The sequence below is a fragment of the Petromyzon marinus genome, unplaced genomic scaffold (genome assembly GCF_048934315.1).
Source record: "Petromyzon marinus isolate PM22_M1 ecotype Great Lakes invasive population unplaced genomic scaffold, UKy_Petmar_22M1.pri1.0 PM_G_Scaffold_36, whole genome shotgun sequence".
In the NCBI taxonomy this organism is placed as follows: Eukaryota; Metazoa; Chordata; class Hyperoartia; order Petromyzontiformes; family Petromyzontidae; genus Petromyzon; species Petromyzon marinus.
In genome coordinates, this window is record NW_027422939.1 from 1069190 (window position 1) to 1085120 (window position 15931).

General features: G+C 46.2%; 1 pseudogene; it reads left to right on the forward strand.

Moving 5' to 3' along the window:
* Positions 1-1564: 1564 nt before the first annotated feature.
* LOC142915877 (putative RNA-binding protein 46 pseudogene) lies at positions 1565-14855 on the forward strand (annotated as a pseudogene).
* The last annotated feature ends 1076 nt before the right edge of the window (positions 14856-15931 follow it).

Sequence of the window (15931 nt, forward strand, 5' to 3'; positions counted from 1 at the left end):
TGGGTCTCTGTGGGTATCTGTGAGTGTGGGTCTCTGTGGGTCTCTGTGAGTGTGGGTCTCTGTGGGTCTTTGTGCGTGTGGGTCTCTGTGGGTCTCTGTGGGTCTCTGTGAGTGTGGGTCTCTGTGGGTCTCTGTGGGTCTCTGTGAATGTGGGTCTCTGTGAGTCTCTGTGAGTAGGGGTCTTTGTGAGTGTGGTTCTCTGTGAGTATGGGTCTCTGTGGGTCTCTGTGAGTGTGGGTCTCTGTGGGTCTCTGTGAGTATGGGTCTCTGTGAGTGTGGGTCTCTGTGGGTCTCTGTGAGTATGGGTCTCTGTGAGTGTGGGTCTCTGTGAGTATGGGTCTCTGTGGGTCTCTGTGAGTGTGGGTCTCTGTGAGTATGGGTCTCTGTGAGTATGGGTCTCTGTGAGTATGGGTCTCTGTGGGTCTCTATGAGTATGGGTCTCTATGAGTGTGGTTCTCTGTGAGTATGGGTCTCTGTGAGTATGGGTCTCTATGAGTATGGGTCTCTGTGAGTATGGGTCTCTATGAGTATGGGTCTCTATAAGTGTGGGTCTCTGTGAGTATGGGTCTCTGTGAGTGTGGTTTTCTCTGAGTCTCTATGAGCATGGGTCTCTATGAGTATGGGTCTCTGTGAGTATGGGTCTCTGTGAGTATGGGTCTCTGTGGGTCTCTATGAGTATGAGTCTCTGTGAGTATGGGTCTCTGTGAGTATGGGTCTCTGTGGGTCTCTGTGAGTATGGGTCTCTGTGGGTGTGGTTCTCTGTGAGTATGGGTCTCTGTGAGTATGGGTCTCTGTGGGTCTCTATGAGTATGAGTCTCTGTGAGTATAGGTCTCTGTGGGTCTCTATGAGTATGGGTCTCTGTGAGTATGGGTCTCTGTGAGTGTGGTTCTCTGTGAGTATGGGTCTCTGTGGGTCTCTATGAGTATGGGTCTCTATGAGTGTGGTTCTCTGTGAGTAGGGGTCTCTGTGAGAATGGGTCTCTATGAGTATGGGTCTCTATAAGTGTGGGTCTCTGTGAGTATGGGTCTCTGTGAGTGTGGTTCTCTGTGAGTCTCTATGAGTATGGGTCTCTATGAGTATGGGTCTCTGTGAGTATGGGTCTCTGTGAGTATGGGTCTCTGTGGGTCTCTATGAGTATGGGTCTCTGTGAGTGTGGTTCTCTGTGAGTATGGGTCTCTGTGAGTGTGGTTCTCAGTGAGTCTCTATGAGTATGGGTCTCTATGAGTATGGGTCTCTGTGAGTATGGGTCCCTGTGAGTATGGGTCTCTGTGGGTATCTATGAGTATGGGTCTCTGTGAGTGTGGTTCTCTGTGAGTATGGATCTCTGTGAGTATGGGTCTCTGTGAGTATGGGTCTCTGTGGGTGTGGTTCTCTGTGAGTATGGGTCTCTATGGTTCTCACTCAGTGTGGGACCTTACCTGGTCAAATTCAAATGCTTGTGATGTGATGTGTGATGATGATGGTTGGCTTGGATCACACGGCCTACGCGGAGGGTGGGGGGATGCGTGACGTCATCAGGTGACATCACAGATGTGACGTCACCGCTCACTTGCCGTGACTAATATTAATATATACAAAAGTCTATTTTTATACTTGTTGCATTGTGTACAGTCTGGAAGCTACCCAGGTGCCAAATTTCAAGTTTGTTGCATGTTGGAAAGTAAGCTAAACATTTCGAACAGACACACATTCACAAATTTCCCTTTTATACATCATAAACTGTATATTATGTGTGTATATATAAACTGTACATTACGTGTGTATAAACTGTATATTATGTGTGTGTATATAAACTGTATATTATGTGTATAAACTGTATATTATGTGTATGTATAAACTGTATATTAAGTGTGTATATAAACTGTATATTAAGTGTAAATAAACTGTATATTATGTGTGTATATAAACTGTATATTATGTGTGTGTATAACCTGTATATTAAGTGTATATAAACTGTATATTATGTGTGTGTATATAAACTGTATATTATGTGTATATAAACTGTATATTACGTGTGTATATAAACTGTATATTACGTGTGTATATAAACTGTATATTATGTGTGTATATAAACTGTATATTATGTGTATGTATAAACTGTATATTATGTGTATATATAAACTGTATATTATGTGTGTATATAAACTGTATATTATGTGTGTGTATGAACTCTATATTATGTGTATATGAACTGTATATTACGTGTGTATATAAACTGTATATTATGTGTATATATAAACGGTATATTATGTGTATGTATAAACTGTATATTATGTGTATATATGAACTGTATATTATGTGTATATATAAACTGTATATTATGTGTATATAAACTGTATATTATGTGTATATAAACTGTATATTATGTGTATATAAACTGTATATTATGTGTATGTATAAACTGTATGTTATGTGTATATATAAACTATATATTATGTGTGTATATAAACTGTATATTACGTGTGTATAAACTGTATATTATGTGTATATATAAACTGTATATTACGTGTGTATATAAACTGTATATTACGTGTGTATATAAACTGTATATTATGTGTATGTATAAACTGTATATTATGTGTGTATATAAACTGTATATTATGTGTGTATATAAACTGTATATTACGTGTGTGTATATAAACTGTATATTATGTGTGTATATAAACTGTATATTATGTGTATATAAACTGTATATTATGTGTGTATATATAAACTGTATATTATGTGTGTATATAAACTGTATATTATGTGTGTATATAAACTGTATATTATGTGTGTATATAAACTGTATATTATGTGTGTATATAAACTGTATATTACGTGTGTATATAAACTGTATATTATGTGTGTATATAAACTGTATATTATGTGTATGTATAAACTGTATATTATGTGTATATATAAACTGTATATTATGTGTGTATATAAACTGTATATTATGTGTATATATAAACTGTATATTATGTGTATATATAAACTATATTATGTGTGTATATAAACTGTATATTATGTGTGTATATTAACTGTATATTATGTGTGTATATAAACTGTATATTACGTGTGTATATAAACTGTATGTTATGTGTATATATAAACTGTATATTATGTGTGTATATAAACTGTATATTATGTGTGTATATAAACTGTATATTACGTGTGTATATAAACTGTATATTATGTGTGTATATAAACTGTATATTATGTGTGTATATAAACTGTATATTATGTGTATGTATAAACTGTATATTATGTGTATATAAACTGTATATTACGTGTGTATATAAACTGTATATTACGTGTGTATAAACTGTATATTATGTGTATATATAAACTGTATATTATGTGTGTATATAAACTGTATATTACGTGTGTATATAAACTGTATATTATGTGTGTATATAAACTGTATATTACGTGTGTATATAAACTGTATATTATGTGTATATATAAACTGTATATTATGTGTTATATAAACTGTATATTACGTGTATATATAAACTATATTATGTGTGTATATAAACTGTATATTATGTGTGTATATAAACTGTATATTATGTGTGTATATAAACTGTATATTACGTGTGTATATAAACTGTATATTATGTGTGTATATATAAACTGTATATTATGTGTGTATATAAACTGTATATTATGTGTGTATATAAACTGTATATTACGTGTGTATATAAACTGTATATTATGTGTGTATATAAACTGTATATTATGTGTGTATATAAACTGTATATTATGTGTATGTATAAACTGTATATTATGTGTATATAAACTGTATATTACGTGTGTATATAAACTGTATATTACGTGTGTATAAACTGTATATTATGTGTATATATAAACTGTATATTATGTGTGTATATAAACTGTATATTACGTGTGCATATAAACTGTATATTATGTGTGTATATAAACTGTATATTACGTGTGTATATAAACTGTATATTATGTGTATATATAAACTGTATATTACGTGTTATATAAACTGTATATTACGTGTGTATATAAACTGTATATTACGTGTGTGTATATAAACTGTATATTATGTGTATATAAACTGTATATTATGTGTATATAAACTGTATATTATGTGTGTATAAACTGTATATTACGTGTGTATATAAACTGTATATTATGTGTATATAAACTGTATATTATGTGTGTATATAAACTGTATATTACGTGTGTATATAAACTGTATATTATGTGTATATAAACTGTATATTATGTGTGTATATAAACTGTATATTATGTGTGTATATAAACTGCATATTACGTGTGTATATAAACTCTATATTATGTGTATGTATAAACTGTATATTATGTGTATATATAAACTGTATATTATGTGTGTATATAAACTGCATATTACGTGTGTATATAAACTGTATATTATGTGTGTATATAAACTGTATATTATGTGTATATATAAACTGTATATTACGTGTGTATATAAACTGTATATTATGTGTGTATATAAACTGTATATTACGTGTATATAAACTGTATATTATGTGTATATATAAACTGTATATTATGTGTATATATAAACTGTATATTATGTGTGTATATAAACTGTATATTATGTGTATATATAAACTGTATATTATGTGTGTATATAAACTGTATATTATGTGTGTGTATGAACTGTATATTATGTGTGTATATAAACTGTATATCACGTGTGTATATAAACTGTATATTGACGATGACGATGATGACGATGCCACGTGTCTATTGATGACGATGACGACGATGCCACGTGTCTACTGATGACGATGACGATGATGACGATGCCACGTGTCTACTGGTGACGACGATGATGACGATGCCACGTGTCTACTGATAATGACGATGCCACGTGTCTACTGATGATGACAATGATGACGATGATGACGATGCCACGTGTCTACTGATGACGACGATGATGATGCCACGTGTCTACTGATGACGACGATGATGACGATGCCACGTGTCTACTGATGATGACGATGACGACGATGCCACGTGTCTACTGATGACGACGATGATGACGATGCCACGTGTCTACTGATGATGACGATGCCACGTGTCTACTGACGATGATGATGACGATTCCACGTGTCTACTGATGATGATGATGACGATGCCACGTGTCTACTGATGACGACGATGATGACGATGCCACGTGTCTACTGATGACGACGATGATGACGATGCCACGTGTCTACTGATGATGACGATGACGACGATGCCACGTGTCTACTGATGACGATGATGACGATGCCACGTGTCTACTGATGATGACGATGATGACGATGCCATGTGTCAACTGATGACGATGATGACAATGCCACGTGTCTACTGACGATGACGATGATGACGATGCCACGTGTCTACTGATGACGATGATGACGATGCCACGTGTCTACTGATGATGACGATGATGACGATGCCATGTGTCAACTGATGACGATGATGACAATGCCACGTGTCTACTGACGATGACGATGATGACGATGCCATGTGTCAACTGATGACGATGATGACGATGCCACATGTCTACTGATGACGACGATGACGACGATGCCACGTGTCTACTGATGACGACGATGACGATGCCACGTGTCTACCAGATGACGACGATGATGACGATGCCACGTGTCTACTGATGACGACGATGATGACGAACGCCGACGAACGGCGGCAGTCGCCCGACTCGGCACAGGGACTCACCAAACGTGGCGGCAGTCTTAGCGACGCTTTGCACGCGGCAACTTCTTCACGCAAACAGCCACCCCGTCTACAACACGCGGCAGGGGCAACGATCAAGCGGGCAGCAGCAGTCAGTCAGTCTCTCTCTGTGTGTGTGTCTCTCTCTCTCTGTCTATCCCTGTGTGTTTCTCTGTGTCTCTCTCTGTCTATCCCTCTCTCTGTCTCTGTTTCTATCCCTGTCTCTCTCTCTGTCTATCCCCGTCTCTCTCTCTGTGTGTGTCTCTCTCTCTGTCTATCCCTGTGTGGCTCTCTGTGTGTCTCTCTCTGTCTATCCCTCTCTCTGTCTGTGTCTCTCTCTGTGTCTATCCCTGTCTCTCTCTCTGTCTATCCCCGTCTCTCTCTCTCTCTGTTTCTCTCTCTGTCTATCCCTGTGTGTCTCTCTGTGTCTCTCTCTCTCTCTGTCTATCCCTCTCTCTGTGTCTCTCTCTGTCTCTGTGTCTATCCCTGTCTGTCTGTCTCTCTGTCTATCCCTGTGTGCCTCGGTGTCTCTGTCTCTCTCTGTGTCTCTGTCTGTGTCTTTTGTGTTTTTCTCTGTGTCTCTCTCTCTCTCTCTGTGTGTCTCTCTCTGTCTATCTCTCTCTCCGTCTCTGTCTCTCTCTCTGTCTCTCTGTGTGTCTCTCTGTCTATCTCTGTGTTTCTCTCTCTGTCTGTCTCCCTGTGTCTCTGTCTCTCTCTGTTTCTCTCTATCTGTCTCTCTGTGTCTCTCTATCTATCTCTGTCTCTGTCTCTCGCTGTTTCTCTGTCTCTCTGTGTCTCTCTCTTTGTGTCTATCTCTGTGTCTCTGTCTCTCTGTGTCTCTCTCTCTGTGTCTCTCTCTGTCTCTCTCTGTGTGTCTCTCTCTGTGTCTGTGTGTCTCTGTCTCTCTCTCTCTGTGTCTCTCTGTGTCTCTCTCTCTGTGTCTCTCTCTGTGTCTCTCTCTGTCTCTCTGTGTCTCTCTCTCTCTGTGTCTCTCTCTGTGTGTCTCTCTCTGTGTCTCTCTGTGTGTCTCTGTGTCTCTCTCTCCGTGTGTCTCTCTCTGTGTGTCTCTCTGTGTGTGTCTCTCTGTGTCTCTCTCTGTGTCTCTCTGTGTGTCTCTCTCTGTGTGTCTCTGTCTCTCTCTGTGTGTCTCTCTCTGTGTCTCTCTCTGTGTCTCTCTGTGTGTCTCTCTGTGTCTCTCTGTCTCTCTCTGTGTCTCTCTCTGTGTTGAACTTCGCACTCAGATCGTCAGCGAGGCCACTGCGACCCGAGCGGTTAGCTCGGGTCGCATTGGGGCGTGGGGAGGGGCCAACCAGCGAGGCAACGCCGCGATTGGACAGAGGGAGGAGGAGGGGGAGGGGCCTCTATCACTTCCCCAACGAGGCAAAGATTGTGAATATTAATTCACGTTTTGGGGAAATGGCAATTCTTCGTACAGCAGAGAGATCTCTCCGGAATTATTTAAGACAATATTTGGGCATTGAGGCTTTATTCATGGCAGAGAGCAATATCCCTTCTTTATTAGAGATGTATTTGCGGTTAAAGTAAACAATTAAACGAAACTATATATACTTTTTTTATTTTACCAGGAAAAGCTGTAGTAGTGTACAGGCCCTTTTCACAAGCGACCTGGCCAGAAATGATAGCTCAGCTAAATGTCTTCTTACGCGGAAATTGACAGAAGCCGAATATCTTCTTTGGTTCTTTCGGTAAAGTCACCACGTAGAATGAGAATAAAATTATAAATTGATAAAATAAAATAACACAATACAATTCTCACGACGTTTCGGCCACAACACAAGCGGCCTTCAGGTGAAGGGACGAGACTGTCTGGCCGAAACGTTGTGATAATTTTATTGCGTTATTTTATTTGATCAATTTATTATTTTATTCTCATTCTACGTGGTGACTTTACCGAAAGAACCAAAGAAGATGAATCCTTGCAGTCACGAAAGCTTTAAATCGACAATTTAACCTTAAAAAACCTTCGGCGCAAGCCCTTGAAACTTACCTACAAGCAAGGGGTCCACTGAGCTGTTAGCTTCTCTTCTTTTAGGAGCGACCTGTCCACAAATGATCGCCCCTCCAAGCAAGCGGCGTGTTGTCGCGTGGACAACGTCGGCAGCCAAACGCCGTGAATGCGCCGTGGTGATGTTGACTTTAAATGTGGGGCGAAAAAACCGGAGGGCCCGGAGAGAAATCCACGCGACCATGGGGAGAGACGCAAATTCTAAATATACAGCAGCAGCAGCAGGCGTCAGGGTCGGGATCGAACCCACTACCTCCTGTAGACCAGGCGACGTAGTTAACATCTCGTGTGTGACACGTATCTCAACACACACGCGAGTGAGGACACACACACGGAATACACACACACATACACTGGGGAACAAACACACACACATAAAACACACACACGGAACACACACACGGGACACACACGGAACACACACACGGAACACACACACGGGACACACACACGGGACACACACGTAACACACACACACGGAACACACACACGGAACACACACACGGGACACACACACGACACACACACACAGAACACACACACGGAACACACACACGGGACACACACACGTAACACACACACACGGAACACACACACTGAACACACACACGGAACACACACACGGAACACACACACGGAACACACACACCGAACACACACACACGTAACACACACACGGAACACACACACGGAACACACACAGGGGACACACACACGTAACACACACACACCGAACACACACATGTAACACACACACACGGAACACACACACCGAACACACACACGTAACACACACACAGAACACACACACGGAACACACACACACGGAACACACACACACGGAACACACACACGGAACACACACACGGAACACACACACACGGAACACACACGTAACACACACACACGGAACACACACACCGAACACACACACACGGAACACACACACGGAACACACACACCGAACACACACACACACATAACACACACACACGGAACACACACACACGTAACACACACACACGGAACACACACACAGAACACACACACGGAACACACACACACACGGAACACACACACGGAACACACACACGGAACACACACACGGAACACGACTGGGTGAGTGGGTGAGTGTGTGGGTGGGTGAGTGTGTAGGTGAGTATGTGAGCGACTGGGCGAGTGATTGGGTGAGTGAGTGTATGAGTGGTTGGGTGAGTGGGTGAGTGTGTTTCTGGGTGAGTGTGTGGGTGGGTGAGTGGGTGGGTGAGCATGTGAGTGAGTGAGCGACTGGGTGAGTGGGTAGTGAGTGTGTGGGTGAGTGTGTGAGCAACTGGGTGAGTATGTGGGCGACTGGGTGAGTGAGTGTGTGTGTGAGTGAGCTACTGGGTGAGTGGGTGGGTGTGTGAGTGTGTGAGGTGAGTGTGTGAGCGACTGGGTGAGTGTGTGAGTGAGTGAGCGACTGGGTGAGTATATGGGTGGGTGAGTGTGTGGGTGGGTGAGTGTGTAGGTGAGTATGTGAGAGACTGGGCGAGGGATTGGGTAAGTGAGTGTATGAGTGGTTGGGTGAGTGGGTGGGTGGGTTAGTGTGTGAGTTTCTGGGTGAGTGTGTGGGTGGGTGAGTGGCTGAGTGAGTGGGCGAGTAAGTGAGCGAGTGGGTGGGTGAGTGGGTGAGAGTGTGGGTGGGTGAGTGTGTGAGCAACTGGGTAAGTGAATGTGTGTGTGTGAGTGGGTGGGTGAGCGTGTGAGTGAGTGAGCGACTGGGTGAGTGGGTAGTGAGTGTGTGGGTGAGTGTGTGAGCGAGTGTGTGAGCAACTGGGTGAGTATGTGAGCGATTGGGTGAGTGAGTGTGTGTGAGTGAGCGACTGGGTGAGTGGGTGGGTGTGTGAGTAAGTGTGTGAGGTGAGTGTGTGAGCGACTGGGTAAGTGAGTGTGTGTCTGTGAGTGGGTAGGTGAGCGTGTGAGTGAGTGAGCGACTGGGTGAGTGGGTAGTGAGTGTGAGTGCCGGACGGGTAACTCTGTCGTGGACAGTGCTGTGGGGGGAGGTCCAATTTCGATTGGCTCCTCCCCTCATGGCATCTGTGTCCACCACAGGGGCTAAACGGGGGCTCTGGACGGGTGCGAGGGGCTGGTAACCCCTCCACCTTCAATTAATTACCACTAAACCACGAGTTAAACTGAAATATGTAACTAATAAGCTTGTGCCGGAGGCCCCGGGGGCCAGGCGTCTATGACGTTTCCTGGCCAAACCCCAATTGGCGGAGCCAGGAGATTGAATATCTACCCTCGGGGCTCCTCCATAAACAACGAAAAACCACTACGGGTGGCCACGTGGAATGTTCGAACGCTCACTGCGGAGGAGAGGCTGCCACTCCTCTGTCGGGAGCTGGACCGGTACCGCCTGGATCTATGTGACATTCAGGAGGTCCGGTGGACCGGTTCTGGCTCCTGCCACCATGAGGGGTGGACAGTCCTCTACTTGGGGCAGCAGACTGCCAAACAACAGGGTGTGGCTCTTTTGAACAAAAGAATGAAGGGGGCGTGGGAGCATGGCGGTGAGGTGTGGGAAGCTGTAAGCCCCAGGCTACTTTGGGCTCGCCTTCCCATCAACCGGAGGCGAGGAATGGTGGTCGTGGTTACTTATGCCCCCACCGAAGATGAACATCCGTGGAGGGATGCAGGCAAAGCCGATGAGTCAGATGCCTTCTATGACCTCCTGTCACAGGTGCTGGCTAAAGTGGCCCCTCGGGATAGAGTCATCATGTTGGGTGACTTCAATGCCCGAGTTGGTCATGATGCTGGCACCTGGTCTGGAGTGATTGGAGGGCATGGACCAGATCAGCTCAATAACAACGGTAGGAGGCTGCTAGATTTTTGTGCAGCCCATGGGCTTGTAATTACCAACACGCTGTTCCGGCATCGGCGCATTCACACAACATCATGGATGCATGCCGGGTCCAAGCAAGAACATCTGCTGGACTACATAGTGACGGACCAGCGGATGCGAGCCCATGTCCTTGACACCAGGACCTACCGTGAAGCTGATCTGCCCTCTGACCATCGACTAGTCATCTGTAAGATGCGCCTGCCATTCTTCTACTCCGGTGGTGGGTGTACACCCAGGACCCCATTCCAACCTAAAGTGGCCTGATCTCAGTTATCTGATGAAAGTTGCAAGCGAGAATTTAATCATTGCTTGTGGCTGGGATTGGCATCGTCCCCGACTCCTCCTGATGTCGAGGGTAAATGGGCGAGGTTTAGGACTGTGACTCATGCAGCTGCAATGGCTGCTTTGGGCACGCGGTCCAGACCTCCCCAGAGACCCTGGCTGACAGAGGAGGTGTTCAGGATGGTTGAGAAAAAGCGACAGGCCCACTGTCATCGGCTACAGAATCCCACGTCAGAGAATGAGGAGGCTTACCGCAGCCTTCGCTCGGAGGTTCGGAGAGCCGTGAGGCGCTGCAAGGATGGGTAGTGGTCGCGGGTTGCTGAGGAGATGGAGTCTGCCTCAGTGGCCCGTGATCACAAATTTCTATTTAACTCCATCAAAAAAGTAACCTGCAGCACCACACCTATTACCATCAGGAGAAAAAACGGTGATCCAATCTCCGACCCCCATGAACAGGTTTGCAGATTTGCTGAGCATTTCTGTGAGGTCCTGGGGGAGGGAAAATCCCTCAGCCAGGAAAACATCGTGGCACAAAGTGAGGATGACCCTGCTGAGGCTGCGGTGCCTCAAATATTGGAAGAAGTCACCCCCTGTGAGTGGCTGGCTGAGGTGTCATCTGTTGAGGAAGTACTGAGGGCGATCCGGAGTCTGAGACCAGGAAAGGCAGCGGGCAGAGATGATCTCCAAAGCGAAATGCTGAGGGAGGGTGGCGTTTGTGCACTGACTGCCCTATATGACATCATAACAACAGTCTGGACCACTGGACGGGTTCCGCAGGATTGGAAGGATGCCCTGGTGGTCCCCCTTTTTAAGAAGGGGGACCACCGGCGGGCAAGGCTGCAATGGCTGGGTCATGTAGCTCGCATGCCCAGCCACTGCATGCCGAAACAGCTTTTGTTCGGCCGGATCGAGGGGGCTAAACGGGCGCGGCCCGGGCTAGAGAAGAGATGGAGTGATGTGGTACGGGAGGACGTGGAGCTGAGTGGACTTGCCGATGACTGGTACCAGCGGTGTCAAGATCGGCCTCTGTGGAGGAGGCTCGTGAAGGACGCTAGTGGGCAGTTGGAGGTAGTCGCCCTCCAACAACAACGGAGGGTGGAGGAATGACGCTCACCACAACGAGCGGAGCGCCGGGTGGCTAAAGCACAGCAGGTTGGCACAGTAGGGGGCATAGGTGGTGCATCAGCCAGTCATCTCAGTCAGTCGACCCATGGCACCTGGGTCTGCCCCGTGACCTGTCAGCGGGCATTCGACACTTCACGTGGCCTCAGGGTGCACATAGCCTGGCACAAGCGTCGTGGTGACGTCACCGCCACTTAGTGGTGAATGGCGGTTGTTGTTGTTGAGGTGAGTGTGTAAGCGACTGGGTGAGTGTGTAAGTGAGTGAGCGACTGGGTGAGTGTGTGGGTGGGTGAGTGTGTGGGTGAGTGGTTGGGTGAGTGGGTGGGTGAGTGTGTGAGTTTCTGGGTGAGTGTGTGGGTGGGTGAGTGTGTGAGCGACTGGGTGAGTGATTGGGTGAGTGAGTGGGTGGGTGAGAGAGAGTGAGTGGCTGAGTGAGTGGGCATGTGGGTGAGTGAATGGGTGAGTGGGTAAGTGAGTGGGTGGGTGAGTGTGTGAGCGACTCGGTGAGTGAGTGCGTGGGTGGATCAGTGAGTGGATGAGTGAGGAGGGGCACTGCGGGGTGGGGGAGTGTACAGAGGGTGAGGGGTAATGATTATTATACAGGGCGGTACTAAAGTCAGGACACAGTTTCTTGGGTTTATCTTTAAGTTTATTGTGATTTTGCGAGTTTATATAGGTAGCTCTGCTTAAACGTGTCTCTCTCTCCATCCGTCTCCACTCTCTCTCTTCCTCTCTTCACTGCTGGCCTGTAGGTTTGGGCCGAGCGAGTTCCTGCCGGGGTTTTGGCTCTTCAGGAGTTGATTCCCCCCGTGGCTTTGTCGGCACGAGGCGACCGCGCGGAGTGTCAAGGGCTCCACCGGGCCCCAAGCCGCTGCCCCAGCACCACCGTAGCAGCCAAACCACCGGTGCTCGGCATGGCCTCTATGAAGGTCTTGCTGGACCTCATGTTGAGCACGGGGTACAACATTGTCCAGGAGAACGGACAGAGGAAGTTCGGACCGCCACCCGACTGGCAGGGGCCCCCTCCCGCCCGTGGCTGCGAGGTGTTTCTGGTGAGGATCCCGCGCGACCTCTACGAGGATGAGCTGGTGCCCGTGCTGGAGATGGTGGGGAAGCTCTACCAGCTCCGCCTCATGATGGAGCATAGCGGAGAGACCCGCGGCTATGCGTTCGCTACCTACGCGACGCTCGCCCAAGCCACGGATGCCGTCAAGAAACTCGACAAATTCGAGATCCGTCCCGGACGCCGCATTGCAGTCTGCTTCAGCGTGGACAATCGCCGCCTCTTCATTGGGGGGCTGCCAGAGGACAAGAAGCGAGCGGAGGTGATGATGGCGATGAGCGGTGCCACAGAGGGCGTGGCGGATGTCAAGATGAGCGTCTGTCGCTGGGACAAAACCCTCAACCGAGGCTATGCGTTCATCGAGTACGGGAGCCATCGCGCGGCCGCCATGGCCAGGAAGAAGCTCCTTCGAATCAACTTCCGGCCATGGGGCCGGACCATCAAGGTGGACTGGGCCATCCCGGAGTGGGAAACGGTAGCTGCGGCCGCGGCAACGGAAGACGCGGAGGAGGAGGCGGCGGTGCCAGACCTGCCGGAGCCGGAGTGCACGGCCACCGGCAAAGCCGCACACAGCCTGTTTGAGGGCTGGGGGGCACGTACGTGGCTGTGGTGGGTACCTCTCCACCTGCGGCCTATGCCCATTGCTCTCGAGGCGCTGCCGGAGGCGGCCATGCTGTCGTGGGAGGTGCGGCTGCGGATGCTGTGCCGGACCGCCGGCGTCAGCTACCCAATCTTCGAGCTGCACGCTCACTCGGAGCCCGGGATACCCGTGGGCCTCCTCTATAAGGTGTCGATTCCCGGGATGGGAAAAGGCACCGGCATCTTCCCCGCATTTCTGAGCTCCAGCGAGGAGGGAGCACGGGAGGTGGCGTGTCAGCACGCCTACAACATCCTCACCAAGGCGAATCCTCTGAGAATGTGCCCAGCCCCTGCCGCGACACCGCCTCCCAGCCGCCTCTTCCAGGATCCTTGAAGAAAAAACTAATTCATGCGTTTGACATGTCAACGCCATTTCGTTTTGAAAATGTAGCGGAGAAAAATATATTTTGTTCACATCGCATTCTGTTTTGTCAATAATCTCTGTAACGTGCGCCTGCTCTGCAAGGCATGCATTAACCCCTTTCTGTCTCAATTTCATTCCCAGCATGCAATTCTCCAAGCCTCAGATTTTATAACATATTTCGCACAACTTTAATCCTGGTAAATATATTATTTTCTTTAAAAACACGAGCATTATATTTAGTCTATTGCATGGCTAAAGTATTCTAAGTAAAAATATAAATTGTATTAACCAATATTTGATAATCGCTATGATAAATATATTTCTACCCTACAATATACAAATCTACATTGTGCTAATGTTTCAATTTTACTTTTATTAACTTACAAATATAGTGTCTAGGACACATTTTCAAAGAAATATTTTCATGTACCCAGACAATATTTGCAAGTGCCCACATAAAAAAAAACTTGCAGACTGCATACGTAGCTACGACAACAGAATCCTTGAAGAAAAAACGAATTCAGGTGTTTGACATTTCGTTTTATACAGGAGAAAAATATATATATATTGTGCACATCGCATTCTGATGTCAAAACATTTGATTCTTTATAAAATTGAAAAACCCTTGAACAACTTTGCTGCACACGGAGATGTCCGTGCACTGCCTCGTTTCCACAGCTTCTATCCCAGTGCCATTTGTATTTCATGCACATACCGCTGTTAAGAGTTTGATGTTTTATTGATTTTCAATTTAGGTGTTTTTTTCCTGTAATGTTTTTTTGTTATTTTTAGTGGAAATAAAGTCCTGAAAAGTCTCTTCCTCTCTCTCTCTCTCTCCACTCTCTCGGCCGAGTCTCTGCCACTTCTGGTTCTGAGTGTCGCATGCTTGGGATCCTTCTTTCCCTCCTCTGTGGATTTAATTTGATATGCTGATTTACACGCCAACATATTTCAGACTTCCCTGTTTTGTTAGGGTATTATCCTGATCATTACCAACGTTCCCACGGCCAGGCACTTTCGAGTAACTTATTACCTTTTACCACAGCATCATAATATCATTTTCCTGGATCATCGCCTTCATAGCTTTGATCAATCACCAATGGTTTACTGGTTCGTTTTTGTATTTACTTATGCCACCCTAAACTTGGTTCGAAGCTTTCGTGACTGCAGGAATTAATCTTTGTTTTTTAGGTAAAGTCACGTATAAATAAGAAATAACAAAACAACATAATTATGTTTTGTTATTTCTTATTTATATGTGACTTTATCGAAAAAACCAAAGATTAATTTATGTCACCCTCTTTCCCCGTGGGACCATGTGGCGTGAAGTTGTGTCGCACATAAAGAGAATCTGTTCACATCACGATTTTCCGTATTCGACTGTCAGTTGCCATCCCAGGGGGCAATATGCACATTTGTCGACTCGGCGAATCGACATGATTTCGGGCTCCGTTGGGTCGCCCCTTTTGTGCTTTTGCGCGAGCCGGATTTCAACGCAATTCCCGATCCGTTGTGGTGCCACGGTCTCGGAGCAACTCTGCCGGCGCCTCGACTCCCCCGTGGCCCCCCACACCGAGCACGCACCTGCAGCGCCCGCACATAGCGTCCTGGCGGGGGATTGCCCGTCACGACGGGTTTTCATCCGAAGGGTCTCTGGGATGAAAGTCCCGCGGTTTCCCGGTGCCAGGAGAATGGCCGACCCTCGCAGAGCGAGTCACATTGCGGCGCCTCTGAGTTGGCTTCAAATTGTTTGGGCGCGCGAAGGTTTGCCGGGTCGGCAGCGACGAGTCGCGCGCGACGCTCCCCGCCTTCTCGAGCCGCTCGCG